The sequence below is a fragment of the Melospiza georgiana genome, chromosome Z, assembly GCF_028018845.1.
Source record: "Melospiza georgiana isolate bMelGeo1 chromosome Z, bMelGeo1.pri, whole genome shotgun sequence".
Lineage (NCBI taxonomy): Eukaryota > Metazoa > Chordata > Aves > Passeriformes > Passerellidae > Melospiza > Melospiza georgiana.
This window is the reverse complement of record NC_080465.1, coordinates 52,546,605-52,563,821: the sequence shown is the minus strand read 5'-3', so window position 1 is coordinate 52,563,821 and position 17,217 is coordinate 52,546,605.

Below are 17,217 nucleotides of genomic sequence, written 5' to 3'. Positions count from 1 at the left end.
GTACCCCCAGCCCACAGATCTCTGAGTCCCAGAAGCTTGCTGGGTTTGATGCAAACCCATGTGAACACCTGGACCTGGCTGAGCTCTAGCACAGAGCTGAGCCCAGCCACAAGCCAGAGGCTGGGAGAGCAGTGCTAATCCCAAGAGACAGGGCTGGCCCCTAAAGAAAACATTATCTACCACATGTTTTTTCCTGGGAAGATGCAGCCCATGCTCCTATTTATTGTACCCAAGTCCCAGCACTTTCTGGCATCTAGGAGCAAGTGCAGCACTAAGGCGCATGCTAGGTTTTGCATTTGCACTGTGCTGTGCTATGCTGGAGGCAAAAAGTCCGTCCAAAGCACCAAGGATAGCGCAGACCTGCATGGCAGTTTCTCTGAGCAGGGCAGATGAGGTCCAAACTTGTTGTTAAACTAGAGCTAATAAAGAGTATTCGTTGCCTACTGGAGATACTGGTGGTACTTTGAACCACATTCTCTCTGAGCTATACACGCCTCATGCAGCACACTCCTGCAGACCTTTCTCTTTGATCTGTAGATTACAGAGGGTAGGGCTACATATTCTGAATTTATTTATCTAATGTACATGCTAAGAATCACCATTCAGAGGTGCCTAGTTTCCTTCACATGCTGCTATAGAGAATTTAGTCTCCTGAATTTAGGTGTTGGGTATCAAGCAATCAAAGTAATTGAAAGTAGATTGTGTTTAGCAGAATGGGGTTCAAATCACACTATTACCTCATATTCTATTGCCCAGAAAATCACTTCAGAAATACTTATCTAAAATTTATTAGGAAAAAATGCAGTGTGGACAGGAAATTTCAGCTCACTCTTCTCCTTACTGGAGATGTTCTTCAGTTCAAAGTAAATGGAAGTAGAAATACTTTATAGCTACTCAAGTACTCAATGTGGGCAGGGACTTGTCTGAAAGAAGAGTCCTCTCTTAGCACCTGTTGGGAAAGAGGGAAAGTGAACAACTGAACACATCATTTACATGCAAGATGTGCAATAAATTAGAATACTTCTATTGAAGAAAAAAAAATTATGAAGCTGAAGTGATTGAAGGACTGCAAGCCACGACTGGAAACCTCCAGAAATGAAATCTTTGACAAATATTCCTATAGACAAATGCTGCTCTGACAGTGGCTGCAGTCAGAAATGGGAAAGTGAAAGATTTTGAGACAAGTAAAAGTCATGGCCAATACTGTCCATTTTTGAAGGGTAAATTTATATTTCATGCATGAGCGAAGCACTGAAGTAGCCTCCCAGAAGCCCAAAAGAGCTCACAGGCTGAAAACCAACAGCAGCTGGGAAAGTTCTCTGGCAATGATGATAGATGTGGGTAGGAAGGCAGCAGGAGTGGTGGTAGAGTTGAAGAGTGGCAACACAAATAACAAAAGCTGCCTTTTACCCGGCAATGCATGCCCTGGAGTTCCACATACTGTAGAGACTATTTCAGACACTTCTTAGCTTGGATAAGGATGTTAGCCTATGTTTGGATGGCTGCCATGCACATGTGAGAAGGTTAGTAATATTGACATAACTTATTTTGCAGATTAATTTTTTATCTCTGACTGGTTTATTGTTTTATTGTGTCTCTTTATCCCCTTATTAAAGTTATATTTGTTCAAATTACTTTTACTGGTACTCCTTACTCTTGTATGTCTTATTTCTCAAGTTTCTGAGACAGAATCCTAAAGTACAGATTTTTAAGCTTTCAGAAGGAACTGATAGAGTTGTGTTGACTTTTTGTAAGGTTAATGAGCACAGCCAGTTTATGATTCATACTGTCGAGCCAGCCATAAGCTTTCAGTTCATCTTTCCCTTCCACGACAAGAGTTGAGTTCAACACCTTCCATGCTTGCTGAATTATTTCTTTATGCTTTTAGAAACTCTTACTGCACAGATTTTACACTTCTCAGAGAAGATCTGTGCAGTTGCAGCATGTAGCGTCAGTCTGAGCTGTGTTTGTCATGGTAGTACTTTCCCCTGCATTTGTAACTGCTTTCCTGGCTGCATGGGTTTGTGGCTGTATCCAAACCCACTGAAATCAGTATAAAGGTTTTATGACTGGTGGGATTTGGATCTTATGTTTCAGGCTGGAAACCAGTTAGACAAATACACATGAAAATCAAAAAGGTGTTTTGAAGTACCTGCAAAATACCTACTAAATTAAGATGAATTAATCTGACAGGAAGACAGATGTCTTTCTAATGAAAGTGTTAAGTAATCCTTTTGCAACACTCCTTCATAGCTTTGTACAGCAATGCTTTGTACTGCACCTATAGGAGTTTCCCTGGCTCACCTAATCACCATTTACATTTCACTGAACCTCTGCTATGGATGTGGTTAAAGGAAAACACTACACATTTAATTATCCAACCAAACAGAAACAGTAATATATTGAGGAAATTAAGTTTTGAAATAAAGAAATAATATAGGGGCAGTAATATTGTTGGTCAGCTATTGTTGTTAATAACAAAAGTAGTGAAAATGTTTAACTTGATTTAAAGACTAAACAGGACAGTCCTAAAGGACAGCATCAGGAACAACTGTTCATCTCTTCACTTCAGATTAAGTCCCTGCTATTAACATCATGGTTACATGGGGTTGCTTTACCCTTTTCCCCTCAAGAGTATTGACAGAGGCTATGAAAATTCCCCAGGATAAAACTTGCTTTAGCTCAGGTTAAGGTAAGGGAGTATTTGCCTTACAGCTTATTAATCTTGTGGAAATTATTAGATTTGTCTGTACATGCTTTTGTAGCATCTGACTTCCACTGAAGTATCATCAGAAGCATCACTAAAATACGAGAAAAGTCACTGAATGTGGACATTTGTAAGTTCATTTTAAATTTCACATGTATGATTTTTTCATTGCCTTCTGTAACATAGATCTAGATTTGTATGTGAGACTAACAAAAAAAGCTCACTGCCTGTTATCCCTAAGGGAAGAGAAGCTTCTGTTCTTGGAGTACTCTTTTTTACTTGTGGGGAAGAAGGCTAATTGTAAAATTGAAAGTAGGAATAGCAAGAAAAAGATGGAAATAGAGATTCCAGGGAATGATGAGACTGCATGAATGTGGGAGACTTTGAGGCTATGCGAACCATTAAAAAAAAAAGGGGAAACCTATATGTTGTGATATTAAAGAGGAAGAAATGTGGATGGATAAGAGCACCAAGAAAAGAAATGAACAATGACAATTGATAATTACATTGTAGGCTAGCCAAACCATGCATATTCTGAATAAGAAACAGGAGGGGAGTGCATGGACAGGTTGAGACTAGGATGGCATCAGTGAAAAGAATAGCAGAGGAATAAGGGTATTCTCTTACCATGGCTTTTACTGCCAAGAAATAAAAATAAGAGGGATTTTTTTGTTTGTTTTTCTTTCACTAGCAAGACAGCAAGGTTGATATTCCCATAATCCTTCCTCTGATTAAAAAAAATAAACACATAAAACTGGATCTCTTGAAATTTGTTTGAAGAATCAGTTTCAAAAAGAATCTCTCTAGCAAATGGTTGCAAGCCAATTTCTTACCATACTCTTTTTACAAAGCATTTGAAGGTCATTCATCAGAAAGTTATGAGATTATTACTGTATTAATCCAGTAGTTGACTTCTGAAAATTAATTTCACTGATTTGCACGAGTAGGCACTCAAAACAATAGAAGCTTTAATTCACAGGTTCACCTTAATATTTTTCCCTGCAGTTGACATATGTATGACAACTGAGCTTTATCTGAAAAGAGCTTCTAACTTCTCTGGAGTGTGTTTTGAAGATGGGGATGTTTTTTGTTTTGTTTTTGTTTGTTTGTAATATTTATTTTCTGTCAAAAGCTGTTTGTATTCATGTCTTAAAATAAGATAAACATTCTCTGTATTATTTTAACCAATTTTAAAGACATGTCATGTACATGCCATCCAAAAAAATCCCTAATGCAACAGCCCCAATTCCACAGTCAGTCAAGTGCTTTCTTTCTCATACAACTTTCTGTCCTTCTAGCTGAGAACTTACAGGTTTATTTACTGAATTTATTAAATTAAAGATATTTGTATTTTGCACTCTGAACTTTACTGTTCACTTGAGAAGCCATATTTAGCATGGGCACCTTTAATGAAGTGTTGCTGTGTTGCTGTAGTTTTATGAACAGCATTTAATACAGAAAATGCCTAGAATCTCTGACAACTCTCCAAAAACACCCCCAGTTTGCCCAATCTTGATCTTATTATCAGCAATAAATCACGTTTTCCATCTCTTTTTAGTCAGGAAAAGTTACTGTGGTACAGCCATGAAATTGATGCTATTGCTACCTTGCATATTATCTCAGTCCTAGATTTCAATAGTGCTCAAAACTGCACCATGAGGTTGCTGTTCCTGTGCAAATCCTCACACTGGAGCCCAGAAATGTCTGCCTTGCTTCTGCTCTTAAAATCTACCTCTAAAGGGAAAAAAGTGGCTAAGTGGTTTAGTCTTGAAAATTACTGCTGTAGCCAAAATTGGTTTATGGCCTAGTTTCAGGTTACAGTGTGCTTCAGTTTGAATGCAAATATTGTAAACGTTCAGTGATCAGTTTTCAAGGTGTGCTAGGAGTTTCCTGTGACTTTAACCTACAGTCCTCAGCTGTTTCTTTAGGGTCATCTTGTCTTTACCAATCTTGTCTGTGTATTTATTTATGCATTTCCAGTTAGTCATTGACTTACAATGACAGTGCAGTGGGAGTAGCTGTCTCTCACTGCCAAGTGCATATTCTTTGCCTGGAGCCCAACCAATCGTAAGAGGAAGAAACCCAACAAAATCAAAATTATTCTTTTTGGTCATTTCTCAAACGATGGACTGATTGTCTTTCTAACTTATTTTTGGAATCAGATGTACCTTCTTGGTCTTTTACCAATAAACACAAGGGAAATGAAATCTTTCTTCTGAGTACAGAATATATCAGCTACCTTTTGAAGCCAAGTTTGAGAAGATGGAAATATTAACCAACACCTTTAGTAATATTTTGGACTGCAAAGCATGTATACCCAGTTCCCCGAATCATAAACTACTTCCTCTGCAGCTTTCAGTAAGAAATTCAGGATGAGTTCTAATTCATGTTTAGATGTTCTAGTTCCTGCAGCTATTAAGGGTCTCTCTGTAGGCAGGAGGGATAGTCAGATGTGTACTTTGATGAAACTTTTTAAATCTCATCCTCTGGAGACCTCACTTCTCATCCACAAGCAGGGAGAAGGGAAATGTATTCCTCATGAGGATAAGTGCACTGAAGAATGTCAGGCATTTGCACTTTGACACTACAGCTGTGTCAGTGCCAGACACAGACCACGTTATGGAGGCTTCGCAACAAAAATCAGAAAACTTACTGTGTCGGGGTGACTGTGTGATAGGGAATAGAGTTTGTCTTGGCCCATGCTTCTGAAATTTGCTGAGGCATTGGTGATGGCTGAGGGGCTGTGAGCACAGTAATTACTTCCTTTAGATAGTGAAGAACTGAGAGACTATTTGTGCACTCAGAAGACATGAGCGTAGCTCTGAAAGCCAGATGAAATCAAGCAGAACCTAAAAAATGGAAAGTGACTGGTGGTACCAACTGATCACAGGCAGTTGTAAGGGTTTCAGTAAGCTGAGAAAGCAAGAATTACTATAGTGCAAACAACTCTTCAATACAAAGACAAGTACACTTTGTGTAAAGGCCTGACTCTGAGGAATCTGGAGAGAATGTGGTCTTTGAAGATTGCCTAAGAAATAAGTGCTCAGAGTTCACAGGCTGACTTAATCAAAGCAAGTCACCCATTAAGACTTCCTTTACATCCCAAGTGCTTTGTATCTCAAGGCATATCTCCTTTTTGCGCACAGAAAAGAAGGCTTTTTCTCTATGATTTTGTTAGTGTAGAGGGATTTTATAACAAAACTACCATTAGAAAGCCATTTATGCCTCATTTTTATGTTAGCATTGGATTTTTGTGGTGGATTCTGTGATTTGTTTGGCTTGGCAATCTTCTAGCTGAGGACAGGATGTGTGTTATGGACTATCATGCTCATTTCCACAACTCATTCTTCTTCACTTCCTGAATCTTGACTAGTCTGGTCCGGGAGGATAAAAAGCTCTCTTGCACTGGCAGAACAATGGCACTCTGCATAGAGCATCCTACAGTGAAGTCGTCTGTTCTCCTAGATCTCAGATGCTGATGTCTAGAGCAAAATTCTATTAGTGGTGGCGTGGGGCATGAGTGTGATAGGACTCACTTTCCAGGCTACCCAACCCTTGGGAAAGGAGGAAGGGTGAACTGAATCACTCAGCCTGGAAGAGTCAAGTCCAAAGATGATATTTGTCAAGGTTAAACAGCCGACATAAACACTTGCACCTTCTGAGGCCTTTTCCTTTCTTTTCCTAACCATTCTCTTACTGTTAGTGGCAGACATGCTACAGGATCATCATAGGGAATAGCTTCTGGTAGGGAAAAAGAAGGATCAACAAGTGACTGGCTGGAGGGACCTCAAGGCACCAAGGCTTTATTTAAATGCCCTTGAGGTGCCTTGGTCACAAGACTGAGTCTGGCAGGGATGCACTCATGCTAGTCCCAGACTCTGCCCAGACTACAATCACAGGTCATGTCACAAACCCTGGTGACCTGGGAGCTCTGCTGGTATTTATCATCCCAGCAAACAGTACACTGGCCAGCCCAATGAATTAAGTAGCTCTGGGGTAGAGTTGCAACACAGTAGGCTCATTAACTTATTGTGAAATAAGCAGAATGTTATGGAATAGTACAGAAGAGCAGCGGAGGCTACACAGGATCAACATCCCCTTTGTTCCTGCAGGCAGGATTACCAGGTAATGGCATACATACCTTTAGTAAGTTTTGCTGCTTCCAACACTTACAGGTACATATCTGTTCTAATTGCCTTGTTTAACTAGTTTTGAGTCCCTGATTTGCTTAAATCCTACCTTTAGGGGCAATTTTTGATCCTTATGAAACAGTGAGGAGGAAAATGAGTATTGTGATCATCACAGCAGCAATTTTTTTTCTGCTCTTCCAAGCTGAATTTCATTTCAATAAAAGTTTAATGGATTCTGCCTTGGAAAAGAGGGGAGCCTCATCCATCTCAAGAATAACAGTTTGATTTAGAAAAGGAATGAAACCCCAACTGTAACAGTCAGCTGAAGTCAGCTGTTCTGCTGCCTATAAATGGCCAGGACACTGATGAATAAACAGCTAGAGTGCACAAATAATGGAAACATTACTCTTAATAGATCAAGGCTTTACAAAATCTGTTGTTAGGCTACATTATGGGAACTTGGAAGAATTTTTTTCTTACATTATAAGGAAATATTAGAGGCATTGTTGGGATGGGGAGAAGAACTGTTCAATATTCTAAAAGGAGGTTAAAAAGCAGTGAGAGGCATACCAGCAAAGGAAATTTCCACATCTCACATCCTAAGGAATTTCCATTGTATCTCTAGAGAAAGGAAGAAGAGGTAGTAACCATGGAATAAGCTGGCAGCCTTCTAAGGGAGAAAGAACAAAAGGTTGAGATAGAGAAGAAAAAGGAGAGCTTGAGTATTAAAAATGGTAAGAAAGACAACGATCATATCAAATTTGTACTTTGGAGTATAGTGATATAACACTTACAGGGTAAAGTGGCTCATAACTGAATGCTGCAAAGAGTCTAGGAAACATAAAGGAAAAGTGATCTCTCTCTTACTACTGAGGGGCAAGCTGATCCTTTTCTCCAGAGACAGCAGGAGGTATCCAGGCCATTATAGCAGGAGAAAGGACTAAGAAATTCAATGCATCTACTCTACTGCTATCGGTAAAAACCAAATCATTCTTATCTGTTGGAATCAAGTGTAATTAGATAAAAAATTAGCAAGTGAGTACACTTCAGGCTTATTCTGTTTGCACTGGATTTTGTTTTAGACCTGTTTTTCCAGTTTTATTGGCTTGATATGCTTTGAAAGATGCCATTTCAATCTGTGACCCAGGACACTACAGATGCTTATTGTTCCTATTTTAACAAAACCACAAGGTCTAGGAATAAAATGGCAAAAGAAAATAAGCAGCAAAACTGTAACTAATAGCATTTATTAGCTCATTCTGGTATTAATGAAAGTACAGTTTAACACCAATGTTGATATTTTTGTCTATTTTAATGACAAATTTTCTCATTGGACTCAAATTTTACTTTTGTAACAATTATCATGGTAATAATCATGGTCTTCATTTTGCTGGGAAAAGAAGTGTGATGATTATCACCCAATGGGGACAGATGAGGATTAGACTCCTATATAAAATATTGTGTATATTTTTAAATTTAGTTCTATTGTTTGAAAAATTAATTTAAAAATTGACTTGATGACTTGATAGATATTATGCAAATGAGACTGGCACAAAAATATTTTTCATTTTCCCTCCAGTCCCATAGCCCTGTGATTTCAGAGCTCACCACAACTCTCAGCCCTGCTTTGATTGTCAAGCACATTCTTGGAGTTGGTTCTCTCATACCAGACCCTGGAAGGTGTGGAAAGGGAGCTCACATGTTGGCCAGCAAGGACCCATCTAATTATTTATCTCATTAAGTAAATGTCTCAGTGCTCAGTGTAATACCTCTGTGTAGAGGCTGTTCAGCCTGCATTCAGGTCCTGCATTTGTTGCTGCAGCTGCTGTGGATAGCAAAGCTCTCATGAGTACGAGAAGGTCCTGGCCCTGTGGTGTGGCCCTTATTTGAACTTGGCAGACAAGGAACAGCCAATATTTTAAACTGCAGAGTTCAGAACTGTAACCATCTTCTAGCATTACGGATTTACAGATTTTATTTTAATGATGTAAAAGAATAAGTAAATTCAGAATAGCATTAAACTTTTGTTTGTAACAAATATTTTCCCTGCGTCCTTTCCTCTAACATACTTATTCAGATGGATATTTCAATCAGGCATATAGAAAAAACTTTCACGACAATAAATAAATCCTAAGAGTGAGGAAGGGAAGATAGCTTCCCCCACCGTGGGGGGAAGGAGTTAACTGCTTTCCTATAACAGAAAACTGCAATCATGTATGCAGAGGCAAATAACAGCATCAGTTATGAGATAATGCGGTCTTCTTCAAAAAATATTTGAAATGTATAGTCCAGTTACAAAAGTGTTCTGGGAATGATCATAAGGAGCTTCAGCCTCTGAAAACATTAACCTGAACTGAAGCAGAGCTGTGCAGCAGAAAGCTGTGCAGCAGAAAGCAGAGAAGGAAAGAGGTGGGATCTGAAAAGGCTGGCAAAGATTTGGAAAGAATATTAACATGCATAAATATTAACGTCTTTCTCTTACATAGAAGAGACTCCAGAAAGTCTTGATGTATGAAGCAGCATCTGAAAGGAGCAATTGAGACAATGAGCTTTGCTGCTGTAGTAATTTTTTTCCAGTTCTGTATTACTGAACTGCGATCTCCAGCAGCTGTGTCGGGATGTGGGGAGGGGAGGCTGTGGTTGGAGATCACTAACAGGGAGGAAAACTCCCAGGAGTTTACACAAAGCACCATTTAAAAGCTGAGTGCATTGACTCAAAGAGAGTTTTTGGTTGGGTTACACAGACAGAAAACTGGTAGGTGTTTGATTAGAGTGTGACAAAACCTCCTTTGTTTTCATGCTATTAGGTTTTAAGTTATGGAAATTAATTAGAGACAGCTCAAGTAGGCAGATGATCCTGTCTACATCTGTACTACTAAGTGAAACAGAAGCAGTCACCGATGGGCAATACCCACACTTACATAGCTTTTGGCCATGGTTTCCTCTGGGCCCCCATCCAGCACTTGTATAGTATAATTATTATTTCTGTAGCTAAAATTGTGTGAAGGCTCAGGTTTCAGTCTGCCAGACCAGTGTTTTCATAGTGTGAAACTGCACGAATGTGCTGCAAACCCCTGACGTGTACCATGTTGCATGCCCGGGGATTCAGACACTGCTGGGACAGTGCTGGGACAGTCTGAGAGCGAGGAGCCAGCTCCAGTGGTTTAGTCATCTCTGTACTTTCTACTGGAAACAGTTCCCAGCCAGTGCTACTCCCCTGGCATTATTCAGGACTTGCTGACTCAGGTCAAAACTATGCCAAAGAGTGTGCTATGTGATGGGGATGATACGGGGCCCAGTGAGAAATCTCATTGCCAGGTCTTGTTTTATTTTTTTGTTACATGGAAATTACTTTCACTAAAGAGAGAAGATGGGATTTAGTAGAAAAGGAGTGCAAGGGATGACTGGATGAAGCTTTGTCAGCAAGGTTTAGGGGACCAAGGTAGACAGGTACATGTACTCCTCCTGGCACTGCCTGTCCTACTCCTCGGGGTGGCCAGGCTTCTCATCTGTCCCTGTGGCAGTGGCCTCTCTTTGACAGCAATCACCAGCTCCAGCAGCACCGTAGTGACGGTGGCATGCTCTAAAGAAGGGACCGCGGGCCGAAAGATGGATCAGACAAGGGACTTTGTACAGAGATAAGGCAGTATTAATGACACAAGACAGAAAATTCACAGAACAGTGTGTTTCACCCACTAAAACGTGATGTGGACCTCGTAGTCTCTGAGAAACCTCGGCAGAACCCAAGGTGGGGCTGGATTGCTCAGCTTTCCAGAAGCTGAGCATTTTGTTCACACAAGGTTCAGCAACAGGACTATGCCAGGACTGATGTGGATTTCAGATTTTGTGACTCCAGAGCAGCCAGATCTCATACATGGCAGCCAAGTACCTGTATTTCACTGCTTGAACCAAAGTCACAGGCTTAGGACATTGGGTAGCAGAACTAAAGTGACTACTGATCTTCAAGTGGGCAGCTTTTGAATTAGGTTCTTAGAAGTTCAGTTCACAGGGAATTTCGAAATGTTCAGGTTTTGGTCCAAATCAAAACAAAGTAAACAAAAAAGGAGTAAAAAACAAAAAAAATTGCATTAAACTTGAAATTCTCCTTTTAGTGCAAGTCAGGAGCAGGATTATTAGGCAAATGAAGTATAAAGCCCCAGGTGAATCTCCATTGCTATTAGAATTGATTGACTGTTGATTTTATCGGTTTCTGACCTGAGAGGTGACTACAGCAGCTTTCTAAATTCAAAGTCAAAGCAAAGAGACAATAATGCAACTATCAATATATCAAGGGAAAAAATTGGGAAGGAAGTGAGTAACTTCAGGTGAAGGACAATTTTGACTGATAAAGAAAAGGATTTTTGCTGGCCATGAATATATTTAAGCATGGAATGCAATGAATACTAACAACCACAAGAAAAGCTGTCTTTTGATCCTATCTCAAGATTCATTGCTTAAAATGGGCTCTGAGAGAGTTTGAGATGTTCAGATGACACAAGAACTGGAAACTGTGGACCCCTGTATATAAACTGCAGAGGATGTTGAAGAATATCCATCTTCCCTCTCTGCCCATGTGAATAAGAAGTTTGGAGTCAATGGTGTGCACCTGAATCTCATGATTCCTAGTTGTCAGGAGGAATGTAGGCTCTTTATGTAATGCTATGTGTTGGAGATGCCTCTCTTTCACTTTTCATCCCACACTGTTCTGGTTTTTCTGTCTCTCAACTTCACTAAAATCATTAGGTGTGAGAAAAAAACAATGAGGAAGTCCCAACATATAAGTAGCTATACAGTCATGACAATATTTTGTTGAGACCACTGAAATATGTACATACCAAAGACAGTAATCTTACTATTGTAATCCTTGCCTGCCTGACCCATCCCATTCTTCCCAAATATTTTTCCACTGTAGATAAATGGATGGGGCTTGATGGTTCCAGTCCTGTAGGCCGCCATTTCTGCAGGGTAACATAAACAGTGTCTGTGCTGCACACGTAACAGACGCTATAATTTTTAATGAGATGTGTCTCCAGAATTACAAACTCCTCTCGCATTTCCCTGTCCTTGGGTAAGTTAATGACTTGTTTTAAATATTAAATTAAATTTCTAGGATGCAACAGGAGTACTCCAGTGCCTCTCTTATGGAGAAGCTTTGACCAGGCATGGGTTGATCTAAGAGTGAGGTCAGAGGCAAACAGACCTTCAACCCTGAGTCCACAGCCATGGTAGCTCACCTCCTCATCATGTCAGGCCAATGCCTGCACTAGGAGTTACAGCTGAAAACTACTAATTCAAAATCATAAAAGCGGAAGATTGAATGCATGAAAATGGGAAAGAGCAGTTTTGTGACAGTTTCTCACTAAAGCACACCTTCTGGAGTTGAAATCATTAGTGCTCCTGTTAAACAGCAAGTATCACAACTCTCAACATAACATGGACCTCCTCTTGGCTGTGTCAACCATTTTATGGGATTATTTCTGCATAGGCTATTTCTAGCTGTAGCCTGTGTCAGAGATTTGGGCTGGCTGGATATCCAAGTATCTGTTTACAAACATCAGGATGGATGAAATGTTATCAAGTACAGTCAAAGGCAATTGGAAAGGACACACACTGTTGGTGCTCCACTTCAGGGCTAGAATTGTGACTAAAAGCAACAAAACAACATTAGGTAAATGTTACTGCCATTGTTTGAACCCATTTAAATATTACAACTGCAAATGACTTCAAGGGTGCTATCTAAACTCCACTAGACTCAAGTAAACAATGAAAAATAAAAGTACAATATAACTAAGAATTTTGATAAAAGACCTGTTTTCCCTGTTTGTCTGTTTAGTCTTTCTGATAGTCAGTAACAAAAGAATAGTACAAAAGTCTTCGAAGACAAAGAACAGGGGAAAATCTACATGCTTGAATTTAATTTTATATACCATGTGTTCACTTTTTATGACTGCTTGAACATGAACAGTTTGGATACATAAATCAATTTTGTACAGATTTAATCAAAAAAATTGTATGCATTGGGGAGAAATATGGCAAGCTAAGCTGAAATAATGAGGACACACAAGAAATCAATAAGAGGAGTAAGGATACCTAAAACATGACCACAAAAAAGACCTTACTGATAAATAGAGTTATGAGTAAGGTAACTACATAGTAGGGCAGTCTAACATTAAAGGACATAGCCCTTCACTGGTGCTGAACTGCAGACAAATGAGAAAGCTGGACCCATTAAAAGCTTGTGGATGATGGTGAAAGAGGAGGAGGTCTCAGCTGCAGCTGTCAGTAAACAAAACCACAGAACAGAGAATGAACAGAGAATACGCAGGGGAAGCCTTTATCATGAACAAATGACAAATCATTTAACACCCAATGCACAGAAGCAGAGTCACAAGAGAGCTAACTATCCAAAGAATGGGTAGGAAGGGAAACATCAAGTGCATAGATCAATTAACAAGCTCTATACTGAAAGGCATTGTTCACTTCTATTTCTGTATTAAAAACAGAGAGAGGAGAGGCTCTTCTGGATGTGCTTCTGTACCAGGGAAAAGTACCAGTGGAAAGCAGCTGTTTGAGAAAAGAATGATTAAAGGTGACTCAGAGACAGTGACTGAAATTATAGAGTATATATTCTCAGGGAAGAAAATAGAGTAAAAAGCAACAATCACGGACTTGAAGCAGACAACTTTCACCAATTCAAGTCAATAAAAAAGTCAAAGAAAAAAGTAATTAAGTTGTAGCAGAAAACATAAGCTATACTTATCAGAAGGGAAACGTATTGAGAGAGAGATTAGTTCAGGTAGGCCAGGAACTTTTACTTTATCTCAAACTCACGAAGTTCCATCTGAAAAGTGGAAATTAGATCAAATTCTTAAACATATAAAATAACAGTACGATCCAATCAGAAGACTAAGGCATAAACCAAACACAGAGCTAGAAGACACTTCAAAAGGAAAAAAACCATTAAAAATACCAAAGAGAAAACAAAATTATGATTGGTTTTCCTGACTATTTGTGAGACTGGAGGCAAGATAATGACACAGTGGATGATCCCAAGAAGATTGGAATATTTAAAACCTTTTTTTGCAAGTGACAAAAAAAGTTGCACACACCTCACTAGCATAATTAACGTTCATGAAAATAAGTTAAGTATTCAATTCAAAACAGGGTCAGTAGAGCCTTATGGAATGTTCTCAAGTTAGCCAGACCAGACAGACTTTGGCCTAGGATATTTTAGAATTGCTTCAGATTAGCAATTACTTGAGAATCTGTCAAAAATGGCTAAAAGATATAAGTCTGGGAAAGGACAAAAAATAACAGCTGCCTGATATAATAAAAGGGGAGAACGTAGATGAAGAGGAGGCTGTAAATATTAAATGAATCAATCTAAGTTCAACTCAGAAAAAAAAAAAAAAAAAAAAAAAAAACCAACCCAGAAACAAATTCAAAGCATATATAGAATTAAGTAAACTCTGCAAATACCTTAAATGAAAAATAATATCATAAAATCTAATTTGGTAATGTATATAATTTTAGACCCATTTTCTTTATTTTGACACTTTCATATCACAAAATTACAGGACCTTTCTTTGTTCTGACTTTATTCCACCATTTTTTAACAATATGAATAACAGTGTTAATAAGTTTGCAGATGAGAAAAAGTTGAAAAGATTTGTAAACATAAATGTATTGAAAGACACAATTCAAATTCAGAATTATCTTGAGAAATTGCAGTGGTGGAATGAAAATGGTTTAAATTCTACATTATGTACTGCACTTAGGTGTAAATAATCAAATTTAATGCTCTGATTTATAAATAGCAGTATAGCCTTCAAGCCTTTCTCTTCTGAGCACTATTAGGACGTCACGTAGAGAACTTGGTCCCTTTGGGGCATAATACTTCGGGAGAGACATGAAACAACTGGAGAAGGCCCAAAACTGCATGTGATTAGAAGCAAAGAAAATGTGATCCATGATGAAAGATTTTAAAAATAGAGACCCTTTGGCCTAGGACAAAGGAAGAAATCTAGAGTACATGGCAACTATTTTCAAACACAGAAGAGAATAATCTGATCATTTTCAGTGTGGATAGAAGAATTATTGAATTTAAATTTTAACAAAATAATAAGAGATAGGCATTATGGAAAGCATTTTAGCAATAAACGTGTGAAAATCTGACACAGGTCGCTTTAGTAAGTAAGGAGGTCTTTTGCACTGAGATATTTAGAAAGCTAGTCAAGAAAATACCAAGAATTAGGAAATTAAAGCAAATCCTGCTTTGGGATACATGCATAAACTACACTATGAGTAGCTAACTCATAGCTTTCCATTGTATCTGGCTTCTCAGTAACTCAAGTGTGGTAACCATGTCAAAATAATGACATGTCAAACATGTCAAGCCCATGATGAGCAGGTGGGCTGTTCTGGTGCAGGAGCTACTGCTCAATTTGAATCTCCACCAGTGAAGGGAAGTAGTCATCAGATCCTGCTTTGAGTGAGGTCACCTATTTTCCTGGAACCCATCTTTATATTTAGCTTGCCCCAGACCCCAAGATGGAACTCAGGAGTTGTATAAGAACATTCCCATTCTCGGGAACCCTGCTCTTTGGCCTCCCCAAGATATATGGTATGCATCATATGGCTATCATCTAAGGTAAAATATTGTTTTGCAACTCCATGAACCAGAAAGAGGCAGGACACACCCCAAACTGGATGACTCTTAAGGCCATTTCTGTGTCCATCAGTACAGTTCTGAGTACCAAGCATCATCAAAGCATGCAGGATGAAGAGTTTGAAATAATCATACGCAGCAATTTCACCCAGGCAGTGATTGAGGGCTAGGGGACCACAGATTGTGTGGATGGACAGCCAAAACACTGGGAGGAACTCATGGAGGAGAGGAACTTGTTTTGTTAGACCCAAAGGGTCCAGAGATCTGTATTTTGACTATAGGGTGGTTATGGCTCCCATTAAGGTTACAGACAGGAGAATTATCAGTGTAATCACATCTGCAAAAAAGACTCCATAATAGGGAAACCAGGGAACTACAGACTTGTGGGTCTGATTTTTACACCCGATTAGATGGATGATACAGAGTAGAACTGGGAAACATGTGAACAAACACAGTCTTTCTGAAGAGACAAAGTGCTACCTTCCATCCTCTTAGGAACTTCCACGCACATACAAATATTCTCCCTTGAGAGAAACTTCCCTGTGAGTATTTGAATTACAAAATAATGCAAGTCAAGATTTTCCTTTCCTGATATTACAATTTTCTCAACATGGTGAATTTTTGTAAAAACCCACACTCTCCAGATAATGGTTAATGTCATCCTGAACAGAAGCACACCCATTATGTAGAGATGGCAACAGCATGTATTTGATCAGTCTGTCCATCTCAAATCCCTTATTGTCACAAATGCTTATGATCTGTCAACTAGAGACCTGAAGCTGAATCATAAATTAAAGGATGCTGCAGCTCCTGGAACTAGCAGACTTATGAAAACAACAAACAAAATTACTGTCTGGCTTTGTTCACATTCTTTGACTAGGCAAGAAATTTAAGAATCATCCTTTATTATCTGTGACATTGACCAAATTGCTGTCTGTTGTCTTTTGCGTGGTAGCACTACTGTTTAAGTGTAAAGTGAATTTTAAGTACATAAATAATCAAGCATAGTGTCTGTTCCTCTGCGTTTTACTTTCCAGCTTAATCTGAGAGACAAAAGAACTTGATGTGGAGAGCAGGAACGTCTAGCAAAAGTTGCAGAAAAATGCTCATGAAATGTGGGTAGACAATGAATACATGTTCTGAACAACTAAACATAAAATACCTGGAGATATTAATTGGTTAGGTCTCTAACATGTTACTATTTAGGAATTCAAACGTAGGAAAGCAAGAAAGCCTTGTTTGAAGCGTCTAAACCTTTGGGACACTTAGACAAAAGTGCTTCAGGCGGGAGATCTACCAGACTCCCAAACTTGTTCATTGGCAGAAGGAAATGTAGGATAATATGGACAAATTGGGGCAGAAAGTGGTGTCAGCCTCTGGATTTCAGCTTTGCAACAGTCACAGTCTTCAAAAAACACTTGACAGACTAAGGATGGGATTCAGTTAAGATCCAGAGAGCAATAACAACACATTCATGAAATAATACATACAAACATACCCACACACATATATATGCATATACATGCTACAAAATTGATTGATGTTTTTCACTGTTCATTTGGAGAAGTTCTTCTGTCTAATGTAACATCTAGGATGCAGGACAACCTGTATAGTGCTGGAAACAGGCCAGGACCCGCTTTGATATTTCTTGCATTAAAAAATAGCAGTGAATATATCAATTGAACCAAAACCTTTATCTCTACAATCCTCCA